A 12,938-nucleotide genomic window follows, 5' to 3' on the forward strand; every position below is an offset into this window, starting at 1 on the left:
ATTGCATGTACTTTCAGAATTGTTTGGCGAGCTACTCATAGGTGGGCTGCAAGCTCTACTGGTAGCTCACGATCGACCTGTTGGAGACTCCTGATTTAGGGGGAGGAGTACACTCTGTTCCCACTAACAGACACCTAAGTCGGAGCCGAATCTCGTAGTCTTCGTGTGCTTGAAAGGTTTGTTAATTGCGTGACACAAGCTGAAGAGCGAAGAATTTAGGAAATGAATGCGAGCCCCGATATTATAGCCAGGAAGGCAGGGCTTCCGAGGGCGGGCTCGGCATCCATTGGGAGTGATTTCAGTTTTCTTCAGGTGAATATGATTGGTCGTTGACTCCATATAGTATGTTATACCGAGTGACTGACTGACATGTTTTAATGAAGTTACTCCAAAGCCGATAACGAGGGAAAGAAACGGTGAAACAGCAGTCTGTCTGGGAAGTTAGATACCATGGTTATTCATGAAGGCAATTAAACAGCAGAGCATTAGCAGAGAGAGGGAAAGAGAGAGGAATCGGACAAAATGGAACATGCCACGGGCTGCCCCTCCTCTCTTCTGTTCTGCTTCTGAAAAAATATCCAAGAGGAAATATCCCCCGGTATTAGAAGAGTGTGTGAACATACACATTTAGCCAGGTACAGTGGGGAAAACAAGTATTTAGTCAGCCACCAATTGTGCAAGTTCTCCCACTTAAAAAGATGAGAGAGGCCTGTAATGTTCATCATAGGTACACGTCAACTATGACAGACAAATTGAGAAAAAAAAATCCAGAAAATCACATTGTAGGATTTTTAATGAATTTATTTGCAAATTATGGTGGAAAATAAGTATTTGGTCACCTACAAACAAGCAAGATTTCTGGCTCTCACAGACCTGTAACTTCTTCTTTAAGAGGGTCCTCTGTCCTCCACTCGTTACCTGTATTAATGGCACCTGTTTGAGCTTGTTATCAGTATAAAAGACACCTGTCCACAACCTCAAACAGTCACACTCCAAACTCCACTATTGCCAAGACCAAAGAGCTGTCAAAGGACACCAGAAACAAAATTGTAGACCTGCACCAGGCTGGGAAGACTGAATCTGCAATAGGTAAGCAGCTTGGTTTGAAGAAATCAACTGTGGGAGCAATTATTATGAAATGGAAGACATACAACACCACTGATAATCTCCCTCGATCTGGGGCTCCACGCAAGATCTCACCCCGTGGGGTCAAAATGATCACAAGAACGGTGAGCAAAAATCCCAGAACCACACGGGGGGACCTAGTGAATGACCTGCAGAGAGCTGGGACCAAAGTAACAAAGCCTACCATCAGTAACACACTACGCCGCCAGGGACTCAAATCCTGCAGTGCCAGACGTGTCCCCCTGCTTAAGCCAGTACATGTCCAGGCCCGTCTGAAGTTTGCTAGAGTGCATTTGGATGATCCAGAAAAGGATTGGGAGAATGTCATATGGTAAGATGAAACCAAAATTATAACTTTTTGATAAAAACTCAACTCATCGAGTTTGGAGGACAAAGAATGCTGAGTTGCATCTAAAGAATACCATACCTACTGTGAAGCATGGGGGTGGAAACATCATGCTTTGGGGCTGTTTTTCTGCAAAGGGACCAGGACGACTGATCCGTGTAAAGGAAAAAATGAATGGGGCCATGTATCGTGAGATTTTGAGTGAAAACCTCCTTCCATCAGCAAGGGCATTGAAGATGAAACGTGGCTGGGTCTTTCAGCATGACAATGATCCCAAACACACCGCCCGGGCAACGAAGGAGTGGCTTCGTAGGAAGCATTTCAAGGTCCTGGAGTGGCCTAGCCAGTCTCCAGATCTCAACCCCATAGAAAATCTTTGGAGGGAGTTGAAAGTCCGTGTTGCCCAGCGACAGCCCCAAAACATCACTGCTCTAGAGGAGATCTGCATGGAGGAATGGGCCAAAATACCAGCAACAGTGTGTGAAAACCTTGTGAAGACTTACAAAAAACGTTTGACCTGTGTCATTGCCAACAAAGGGTATATAACAAAGTATTGAGAAACTTTTGTTATTGACCAAATACTTATTTTCAACCATAATTTGCAAATAAATTCATTAAAAATCCTACAATGTGATTTTCTGGATTTTTTTTCTCATTTTGTCTGTCATAGTTGACGTGTACCTATGATGAAAATTACAGGCCTCTCTCATCTTTTTAAGTGGGAGAACTTGCACAATTGGTGGCTGACTAAATACTTTTTTCCCCCACTGTATATTAGGGTATCTTGATGATGATGCGTTCTATCTCTCTGCTTGTCCACAGTCAAACTCTTGTAAAATACGTGTTGTTCATTCTTATGATTCCATTCATAGACTGATGTAATGCAATGCTATTCAGCAATGATAGTTAGTTATCACAACAGTAATTTAGTGGTCATATTATTGTATACCCAAATTAATTTTAGATTACTTTGTTATGAATGTGTGTTACCCTACCAGTAGCTTGAAAAACTTGGTACACTTTAGTTTGTGAATGCACATACTTATACTCGTCTTAAACCAGGGATGGCCAACACTAATCTGGTTGTGCAGGCTTTTCACAGTCCTCTGCCCCCCTATCTTTACTTCTCTAGGCTACTACACGTGTGGAGGTGATCTTCACCCTGAGGAGGCAGGTGGGCTTCTACATGATGGGTGTCTATGCCCCCACCTCATCATGGTCCTCTCCTGGCTCTCCTTCTGGATCAACCCTGATGCCAGCGCTGCCAGGGTCCCTCTGGGTAAGACCTCTAATCCCTATCCTTACCAGTGACCGTAAACCCCTATCCTAGCCTTACTCGGAAAGCAGTGATTCCTTGGTTCCTGTGGGTAACAGACAAGCCTGCTTTAGTCTCCCACTGTGGTATTGTCTGACTTTAGCCTCCAAATCCAAACTGAATGATGGCAAGTTTCACTAGTGTTTCACTTCACTAATTGAAGCAATAGTGAGTGTAATTCAGTTTGGATTTCGAGCTATTCTGACGTATTGAGGCATCAAATGCAGCCTAATATAGCCATCCATTTTACATCAATGCATGATGACATGAGCGCTTTCCACTTTTTCATATAATCTAGTCTCCCATGTTACTGTTTCACTGTCTGCCTGAGGGAGTGCAATGTGAATAGCAATGGGACCACCAATTTTCATTCCACTGTCGCCCCTACATGATAAATAATAGATAATGATACATAATATTTTGTATGGGTAACTCACCTGGTCCATTGTAAACAAGCCTGCATGATTCGGAAATGTCAACTTCTCACCCATTTGACGTCACTTCATCCAATCCGATGGGTCTGGAAAGAGCTCTGTGAATAAGAGGACCATCCACCTCCAGCTGTTTGTCAATTTCATCCCATCCCTCTGGAGGGCCACCTCATGACACCTCAGTAAATGGGATCAGCACAGGTCAGTCATCTCCCGCGTGTGACCATTGACATATGTCGTTCATTCATCTCTCTGTGTGTGTGTATGTTAGCGTACATGTTATTAAATGTGTGCAATACTTCCATATATGCTTCCTACTATGTGTGTCGGTTTCAGACTCATTTTGTTCCCACAATAAAGTGCCCCATCGGGGGCCAAGCATCAGCAAACAAAGTATTATGCTGTTTCAACAGAGCCAACACCTTCCCTGTGTTATGTAAAATAGGCCAGTTTACATGCTGTGATGAAAAGGATTTCGGAGCTCAGCGAACTCGGATGGGGTTAGATAATCATCCGAAATAAGGACTCTGCTTTTATATAAAGATTTGTAGGCATACAACCACCTAGATTAATTGTCCAATCGGAGAGAAAACAATCAAATAAAAAATAGACCTCTATTATCGGTGGCTATTTGAACCCGCTTCATCACTAGAATGAGAAAGATAGAGGTAAAGGTAGGTTCATGGGTGTATAATTGGGCTCTTTGGACTGTAAATCATGGGATTGAATGTGAGTGTTTCATTACCACTTCCTAGTCTAGGTGATTCATATATCCATTAATCTGTACTGTATACCAGGGGTATTCAATTCCAACTGTCGAGGGCTGCTGTGTCTTCTCCCTGCTATTTACCACTCACCTGGTTTAGATCAAAGACTAGACCTCTGATTTTAAAGGCAGGGATGAAAACTATCAAATACTGCGACCCTCAGGGTCTGAAGTTGAATCACCTTGTCTGCTGTGCATTTTATGTTGAGCATTAGAGAGTCCAGGGGTCAAATGCTAATTTAAGATCCTAAGACACCTCTAGAAGTATCCCCAACACTAAGTTCTGCTCTCCTTCCTTGGATGTTAAGTTCTGCTCTCCTTCCTCCCGAGTGGCGCAGTGGTCTAAGGCACTGCATCGCAGTGTTAACTGTGCCACCAGAGATCCTGGTTCGAATCCAGGCTCTGTCGCAGCCGGCCGCGACCGGGAGACTCATGGGCGGCGCACAATTGGCCCAGCGTCGTCCAGGGTAGGGGAGGGAATGGCCGGCAGGGATGTAGCTCAGTTGATAGAGCATGGTGTTTGCAACGCCAGGGTTGTGGGTTTGATTCCCACGGGGGGCCAGTATAAAAAAAAAAAAAAAAAAAAAAAAAAAAAAAAACTAACTAACTGTAAGTCGCTCTGGATAAGAGCGTCTGCTAAATGACTTAAATGTAAATGTAAATGTAATGTTTAATTGACAAGGTCACCTCTTCACTCCCTCCCTGTTAACCTACCAGGGATCCTCTCAGTGCTCTCCCTGTCTTCTGAGTGCACGTCCCTGGCCTCAGAGCTGCCCAAGGTGTCCTATGCGAAGGCCATCGACATCTGGCTCATCGAATGTCTGCTGTTCGGCTTCGCCTCGTTGGTGGAGTACGCCGTGGTACAGGTGAAGCTCAACAGCCCTAAGCGCAGAGATGGCCAAGATGGCGTCCAAGGCAAAGGCAGAGGGGAAGGAGAAGGCGGCAGGCAAGAACAACACGGTCAACGATACCAGCGGGATACCTGTCATGTCAGCACGCTGCAGGTGGGTGAGGGGTGGTTGTGTGTGGTGGGTGAGGGAAAGGTGGGGAGGGGATGGGATTGGCGTGTTTCTGATGAATGGGGGAAGGTTTGTGTGTACGTGTGTTCAGTTACTGTGATTAGAAATACGTTGCCCCCAGACACAGATCTACGGTCAAGATGAAGTTTTCCCTAACCACTTCTCTCACAGTTGAATGAGGAATGGTTAACCTTGGACATATCCTTAGGCATGATGAGAGTGAAGTTAGAGATACCAATAGATAAATAGGTAGGACGATCCAATCATTCATAAATGCTAACATCTTCTGCTCTCTGGCCTGGCACAGAAAAAGATTGACACAGGTACAGATTTAGCTTGTGAAATGTTATTTTCAATCATACACTTCATAGAAATTAATTTACATCGTAATGTATGTTAGTCAAGACTTGTGCAGAGTATTGTGCTGAGATTTTCGAGAAGATAACACTAGTCAATTATGTTCTCATCAAACGTAAATGTCACGATTGTTTACGGACGAGAAGGACCAAGGCGCAGCGTGATATGCATTCATATTTATTTACGGCTAAACACACGACAAAACAACAAACGAAACGTGAAGTCCAAGGTAGCATACAAACAACATACCTTACACGGAACAAGATCCCACAACTGACTGGTGCCAAAAGGCTGCGTAAGTATGGTCCCCAATCAGAGACAACGAGCTACAGCTGCCTCTGATTGGGAACCACCCCGGCCAACATAGATCTGCACATGCTAGATCTAAAACATAGAAATCAACATAGTAACACACAACATGGAAAATACACACCCTGACTCAACAAATACCCCCCCCCCCCCCCCAAAGGTGCGGACCCCGACCGCGCAACCTAAACATAACAGGGTAGGGGCCGGGTGGGCATTCCGCCTCGGAGGCGGATCCGGCTGCGGGCGTGACCACCACCTGTTATCCACCTCCCTGTTGCGCCCCTGGTCTGGTCTGGTCTGGAACCGCTGACTGGAGCTGGACCTGACGACGGTGGATCGAACTGCTCTGGCTCCGGAGTGGAGCCGCTGACCGGAGCTGGATCAGGCACCGGTGGAGCGGACTGCTCTGGCTCCGGAGTGGAGCCGCTGACCGGAGCTGGACTGGACCCCGGTGGAGCGGATTGCTCTGGCTCCGGAGTGGAGCAGCTGACCGGTGCCGGACCAGGCACCGGTGGAACAGGCACGGGCCGTGCCGGACTGGACACACGCACCACTGGCTTGGTGCGGGGAGTAGGAACGGGCCGAACCTGGCTGATGACGCGCACCCCTGGCTTGGTGCGGGGAGCAGGAACGGGCCGGACTGGGCTGACGACGCGCACCACTGGCTTGGTGCGAGGGACAGGCACAGGTCGGACCGCGCTGGCGACGCGCACCACTGGCTTGGTGCGAGGGACAGGCACAGGTCGGACCGGGCTGGCGACGCGCACCACTGACTTGGTGTGAGGGACAGGAACAGGTCGGACCGGGCTGGCGACGCGCACCACTGGCTTGATGCGAGGAGCAGGAATGGGCCGAACCGTACTGGGAACACACACCACTGGCTTAGTGCGGGAAGCAGGAACGGGCCGGACCGGACTGGCGACACGCACCACTGACTTGGTGCAAGGGACAGGAACAGGCCGGACCGGGCTGGCGACGCGCACCACTGGCTTGATGCGAGGAGCAGGAACGGGCCGAACCGTACTGGGAACACACACCACTGGCTTAGTGCGGGAAGCAGGAACGGGCCGGACCGGACTGGCGACACGCACCACTTGATTGGTGCGAGGAGCGGGACTGGGTTCCTTCATTAACCCCCGCTCCTTCTGCTGCCTAACCAGCTCCTCTCGCCGTGCCTCTACACTTTCCTTCTGCTCCCTCTGACCAAATGACCCCCCTAATATGGTGGCCTCCTCTGCTAAACAGCGGAACCGCCCTATCGCGGCCTCCTGCTGCCTCGTCGTCCACAGCGTGAGCCCCCCCCCTAATTTTTTGGGGGGATTGTCTCTCCCCCGTGATCATGACCTCCATCCCTCTTGCCAGACTCTCGCTCATCTCCTCCCAAGTCCATCCTCTCTCCTCGTCACGCTGCTTGATCCAGGATTGGTGGGATCTTCTGTCACGATCGTTTACGGACGAGAAGGACCAAGGCACAGCGTGATATGCATTCATATTTATTTACGGCTAAACACACGACAAAACAACAAACGAAACGTGAAGTCCAAGGTAGCATACAAACAACATACCTTACACGGAACAAGATCCCACAACTGACTGGTGCCAAAAGGCTACCTAAGTATGGTCCCCAATCAGAGACAATGAGCAACAGCTGCCTCTGATTGGGAACCACCCCGGCCAACATAGATCTGCACATGCTAGATCTAAAACATAGAAATCTACATAGCAACACACAACACGGAAAATACACACCCTGGCTCAACAAATACAAGTCCTCAGAGTCAGGGCGTGACAGTAAATCAAATGAACGCCAATTTAATGAGCTTAATGGTTAGAGTGAAAAAGTAGCAACTGTATGATTAGTATCTAATTTGCCCTGTAGCCCTTGAGGGAAGCCGATGAGAAAGATCGAAATGTGGGTTTTCAGAAGCTACTTCCCACTGATTCTGTTGTAGCAATCTATTGTAGCAGCATGTTGATTCAACAAAGAAAAAACTAGAAAATACTTCCAAAATCCAGATTACAGCTCCAAAACAACAACATTAGGGACATTCTGCAATGCATGAGGTAATTGTGTATCAGTTGCATTCTCATCTCATACTGAAAGAAACTGCCAGTTAGTATTGAAGTAATGTGGTCTAGTTTGACAACAACACCACTGCACAACACCACTGCACTGTCAAAATTGCACCCTTTGTATATGCCGAGATAGATACAGTATATACAGTGCCTTCGGAAAGTATTCAGACCCCTTGACTTTTTCCACATTTTGTTACGTTACAGCCTTATTCTTAAATGGATTGAATAAAAACAAATCCTCAGCAATCTACACACAATACCCCATAATGAAAAAGCAAAAACAGGTTTATAGAAATTTTAGCAAATGTATAAAAAAGTATAAACAGAAATACCTTCTTTACATAAGTATTCAGACCCTTTGCTATGAGACTCGATATTGAGCACAGGTGCATCCTGTTTCCATTGATCATCCTTGAGATGTTTCTACAACTTGATTGGAGTCCACCTGTGGTAAGTTCAATTGATTGGACATGATTTGGAAAGGCACAAGCCTGTCTATATAATTTCCCACAGTTGACAGGTCATGTCAGAGTAAAAACCAAGCCATGAGGTCGAAGGAATTGTCCGTAGAGCACCGAGACAGGATTGTGTCAAGGCACAGATCTGGGGAAGGGTACCAAAACATTTCTGCAGCATTGAAGGTCCCCAAGAACACAGTGGCCTGCATCATTCTTAAATGGAAGAAGTTTGGAACCACCAAGACTCTTCCTAAAGCTGGCCGCCCAGCCAAACTGAGCAATCGGGGGAGAAGGGCTTTGGTCAGGGAGGTGACCAACAACCCGATGGTCACTCTGACAGAGCTCTAGAGTTCCTTTGTGGAGATGGGAGAACCATCCAGAAGGACAACCATCTCTGCAGCACTCCACTAATCAGGCCTTTATTGTAGAGTGGCCAGACGGAAGCCACTCCTCAGTAAAAAGCAAATGACAGCCCGCTTGGAGTTTGCCAAAAGGCACCTGAAGACTCTCAGACTATTAGAAACAAGATTCTCTGGTCTGATGAAACCAAGATTGAACTCTTTGGCCTGAATGCCAAGCGTCACGTCTGGAGGAAACCTGGCACCATCCCTACGGTGAAGCATGGTGGTGGCAGATGTTTTTTTTCAGCAGCAGGGACTGGGAGACTAGTCAAGGATCGAGGGAAAGATGAACAGAGCAAAGTACAGAGAGATCGTTGATGAAAACCTGCACCAGAGCTCTCAGGACCTCAGACTGGGGAGAAGGTTCACCTTCCAACAGAACAACGACCCTAAGCACACGGCCAAGACAATGCAGGAGTGGCTTCGGGACAAGTCTCTGAATATCCAAGAGTAGCCCAGCTAGAGCCTGGACTTGAACCTGATCGAACATCTCTGGAGAGACCTGAAAATAGCGGTGCAGCCACGCTCCCCATCCAACCTGACAGAGCTTGAGAGGATCTGCAGAGAAGAATGGGAGAAACACCCCAAATACAGGTGTGCCAAGCTTGTAGCGTCATACCCAAGAAGACTCGAGGCTGTAATCGCTGCCAAAGGTTCTTCAACAAAGTACTGACTAAAGGGTCTGAATACTTATGTAAATGTACTATTTCAGTTTTTTAGCAATTAGCAAAAAATTCTAGACCTGTTTTTGCTTTGTCATTATGGGGTATTGTGTGTAGATTGATGAGGGAAAAAACAATATTAATCTATTTTAGAATAAGGCTGTAACGTAACATAATGTGGAAAAAGTAAAGGGGTCTGAAGACTTTCCAAAGGCACTGTATATATGGACGTGCAAGAGTGATCATCTCCATATGTCTCCATCCTACCCTCCAACCACACTAGAACCATATCAAAGAACAGAACAGATCTGACCGAAATCACACCAAAAGATCCTGACAGGGTTGGCAAAGCACAGTCATAAATCAGCTCATGTCAGAATGTCACACGAATGAAGGCATTCTTCAATTGGAGGTGGTCGGAGGACAGGCTTTGAGACGTACAAAGGGTATGGTAAGCATTATCACCATTCCTTTCCAAAGTCGAGCCAGACAAGTCCTCAACTCTTCCATCGTCTCCTTTTTCCCCTAGTAATAAGGGCCAGGTGATCTGTGGCACCCATTTGTGTTCTTCCAGCGCTTCCACGACTCCTTAAATGTGAGACTCTGAGTCACTGGGTATGACAGAAACAGAACAGGTTGTTTGTTGAGTTTTCCCTCGTAGAGTCAGGCTCCTCTCGGGTCGGCTTAACATTACTGTCGACGTCTCTCTGGCTCTGGCCGCTATGGCTCAGCGTTGGCGGTAGCTGCCATCTGTGGCAAGGGAGAAGGAATGGGATGTGATTGGAGCTCTAGCTGACTCCTTTTGCATTGGCTGCCGAGATGTATGATGCCATTAACTGAGAGAAAGTCAGAGAGCTGGAGAGTGACTGGACGGGAATGTTTGGAGTAGTGGGACTAATGCAATGTTTTCAATTGCTCCCATCACCACCTCACCACCTACTGCCATTGTGCACTTGAGCACAGCACTTAACCCCTTACCTGCTCGAGGGGACCTGCTCTTTGGCTGACCCTGTGCTCCTCCAATGATTGTGGGGTGGATACTTTAACCATGTTTTATTCACCACCTTTCCCTTTTCCAGGTGGGAGAGACCCCCAGTGCAAAAAGGTGTGTACCTCCAAGTCGGACCTGCACAGCAACGACTTCAGTATTGTTGGCTCACTGCCGCGGTACTTTGAGCTCTCCAACTTTGACTGCTATGGGAAGCCCATCACCTTCCCTCATGGCCTCAGCAAAAGCCAGGCCAAGGCCAAGAAACCGCCACCGCCCAAGCCCGTCATCCCCTCAGCCGCCAAGGGGGTCGACCTCTACGCCCGAGCCCTCTTCCCCTTCTCCTTCCTCTTCTTCAACGTCATCTATTGGTCCGTGTACTTGTGATCAGGGATGGAATTTAAGGATTTTGGGCACAGCCAGCTGAGCTTGTAGACCACATTTTCTACTAATTTCCATCTTTGCCCTGTGATCTCGTATTTAGATCCATTCTTCTTAATTCAAGTTGTTTATGTACAGTGGGGAGAACAAGTATTTGATACACTGCATATTTTGCAGGTTTTCCTACTTACAAAGCATGTAGAGGTCTGTAATATTTACCATAGGTACACTTCAACTGTGAGAGACGGAATCTAAAACAATAATCCAGAAAATCACATTGTATAATTTTTAAGTAATTCATTTACATTTTATTGCATGACATAAGTATTTGATCACCTACCAACCAGTAAGAATTCCGGCTCTCACAGACCTGTTAGTTTTTCTTTAAGAAGCCCTCCTGTTCTCCACTCATTACCAGTATTAACTGCACCTGTTTGAACTCGTTACCTGTATAAAAGACACGTGTCCACACACTCAATCAAACAGACTCCAACCTCTCCACAATGGCCAAGACCAGAGAGCTGTGTAAGGACATCAGGGATACAATTGTAGACCTGCACAAGGCTGGGATGGGCTACAGGACAATAGGCAAGCAGCTTGGTGAGAAGGCAACAACTGTTGGCGCAATTATTAGAAAATTGGAAAAAATGGAAGAAGTTCAAGATGACGGTCAATCACCCTCGGTCTGGGGCTCCATGCAAGATCTCACCTCGTGGGGCATCAATGATCATGAGGAAGGTGAGGGATCAGCCCAGAACTACACGGCAGGACCTGATCAATGACCTGAAGAGAGCTGGGACCACAGTCTCAAAGAAAACCATTAGTAACACACTACGCCGTCATGGATTAAAATTCTGTAGCGCACGCAAGGTCCCCCTGCTCAACCCAGCGCATGTCCAGGCCCGTCTGAAGTTTGCCAATGACCATCTGGATGATCCAGAGGAGGAATGGGAGAAGGTCATGTGGTCTGATGAGACAAAAATAGAGCTTTTTGGTCTAAACTCCACTCGCCGTGTTTGGAGGAAGAAGAAGGATGAGTACAACCCCAAGATCACCATCCCAACCATGAAGCATGGAGGTGGAAACATAATTCTTTGGGGATGATTTTTCTGCAAAGGGGACAGGACGACTGCACCGTATTGAGGGGAGGATGGATGGGGCCATGTATCGCGAGATCTTGGCCAACAACCTCCTTACCTCAGTAAGAGCATTGAAGAAGGGTCATGGCTGGGTCTTCCAGCATGACAACGACCCGAAACACACAGCCAGGGAAACTAAGGAGTGGCTCCGTAAGAAGCATCTCAAGGTCCTGGAGTGGCCTAGCCAGTCTCCAGACCTGAACCCAATAGAACATCTTTGGAGGGAGCTGAAAGTCCGTATTGCCCAGAGACAGCCCCGAAACCTGAAGGATCTGGAGAAGGTCTGTATGGAGGAGGGGGCCAAAATCCCTGCTGCAGTGTGTGCAAACCTGGTCAAGACCTACAGGAAACATATGATCTCTGTTTTTGCAAACAAAGGTTTCTGTACCAAATATTATGTTCTGCTTTTCTGATGTATCAAATACTTATGTCATGCAATAAAATGCAAATTAATTACTTAAAAATCATACAATGTGATTTTCTCGATTTTTTTTAGATTCCGTCTCTCACAGGTTTGAAGTGTACCTATGATAAAAATGACAGACCTCTGCATGCTTTGTAAGTAGGAAAACCTGCAAAATCGGCAGTGTATCAAATACTTGTTCTCCCCACTGTATTTATATGAATCTATATATTATTAACTGTCATTATTGGCACTAGAAAAATCATATCGTCCAATAATTCATGATTGGCACTAGGAAAAGCGGAAAAGCATCACAGGTGTAATTCATGATATATGAAATTATTAACAATAAGAACATACAGTGGGGAAATAAAGTATATTGTCAGCCACAAATTGTGCAAGTTCTCCCACTTAAAAAGATGAGAGAGGCCTGTAATTTTCATCATAAGTACACGTCAACTATGACAGACAAAATGAGAAAATAAAATCCAGAAAATCACATTGTAGGATTTTTTATGAATTTATTTGCAAATGATGGTGGAAAATAAGTATTTGGTCAATAACAAAAGTTTCTCAATACTTTGTTATATACCCTTTGTTGGCAATGACACAGGTCAAACGTTTTCTGTAAGTCTTCACAAGGTTTTCACACACTGTTGCTGGTATTTTGGCCTATTCCTCCATGCAGATCTCCTCTAGAGCAATGATGTTTTGGGGCTGTTGCTGGGCAACACGGACTTTCAACTCCCTCCAAAGATTTTC

At 46.4% G+C, this 12,938-nt stretch overlaps 1 pseudogene across 1 annotated transcript in view; it reads left to right on the forward strand.

The window, feature by feature from the left end:
• The window catches only part of LOC311104627 (glycine receptor subunit beta-like), a 29,377-nt pseudogene extending 18,737 nt beyond the window's left edge, over positions 1–10,640 (forward strand). The window contains exons 3-5 of the transcript in view: positions 2,604–2,750; positions 4,701–4,987; positions 10,345–10,640. The product of the transcript in view is annotated as a glycine receptor subunit beta-like (transcript). The remainder of the gene's footprint in view (positions 1–2,603; positions 2,751–4,700; positions 4,988–10,344) is intronic.
• The last annotated feature ends 2,298 nt before the right edge of the window (positions 10,641–12,938 follow it).

This window comes from Coregonus lavaretus (genome assembly GCF_964263955.1).
Source record: "Coregonus lavaretus genome assembly, chromosome: 29".
Lineage (NCBI taxonomy): Eukaryota > Metazoa > Chordata > Actinopteri > Salmoniformes > Salmonidae > Coregonus > Coregonus lavaretus.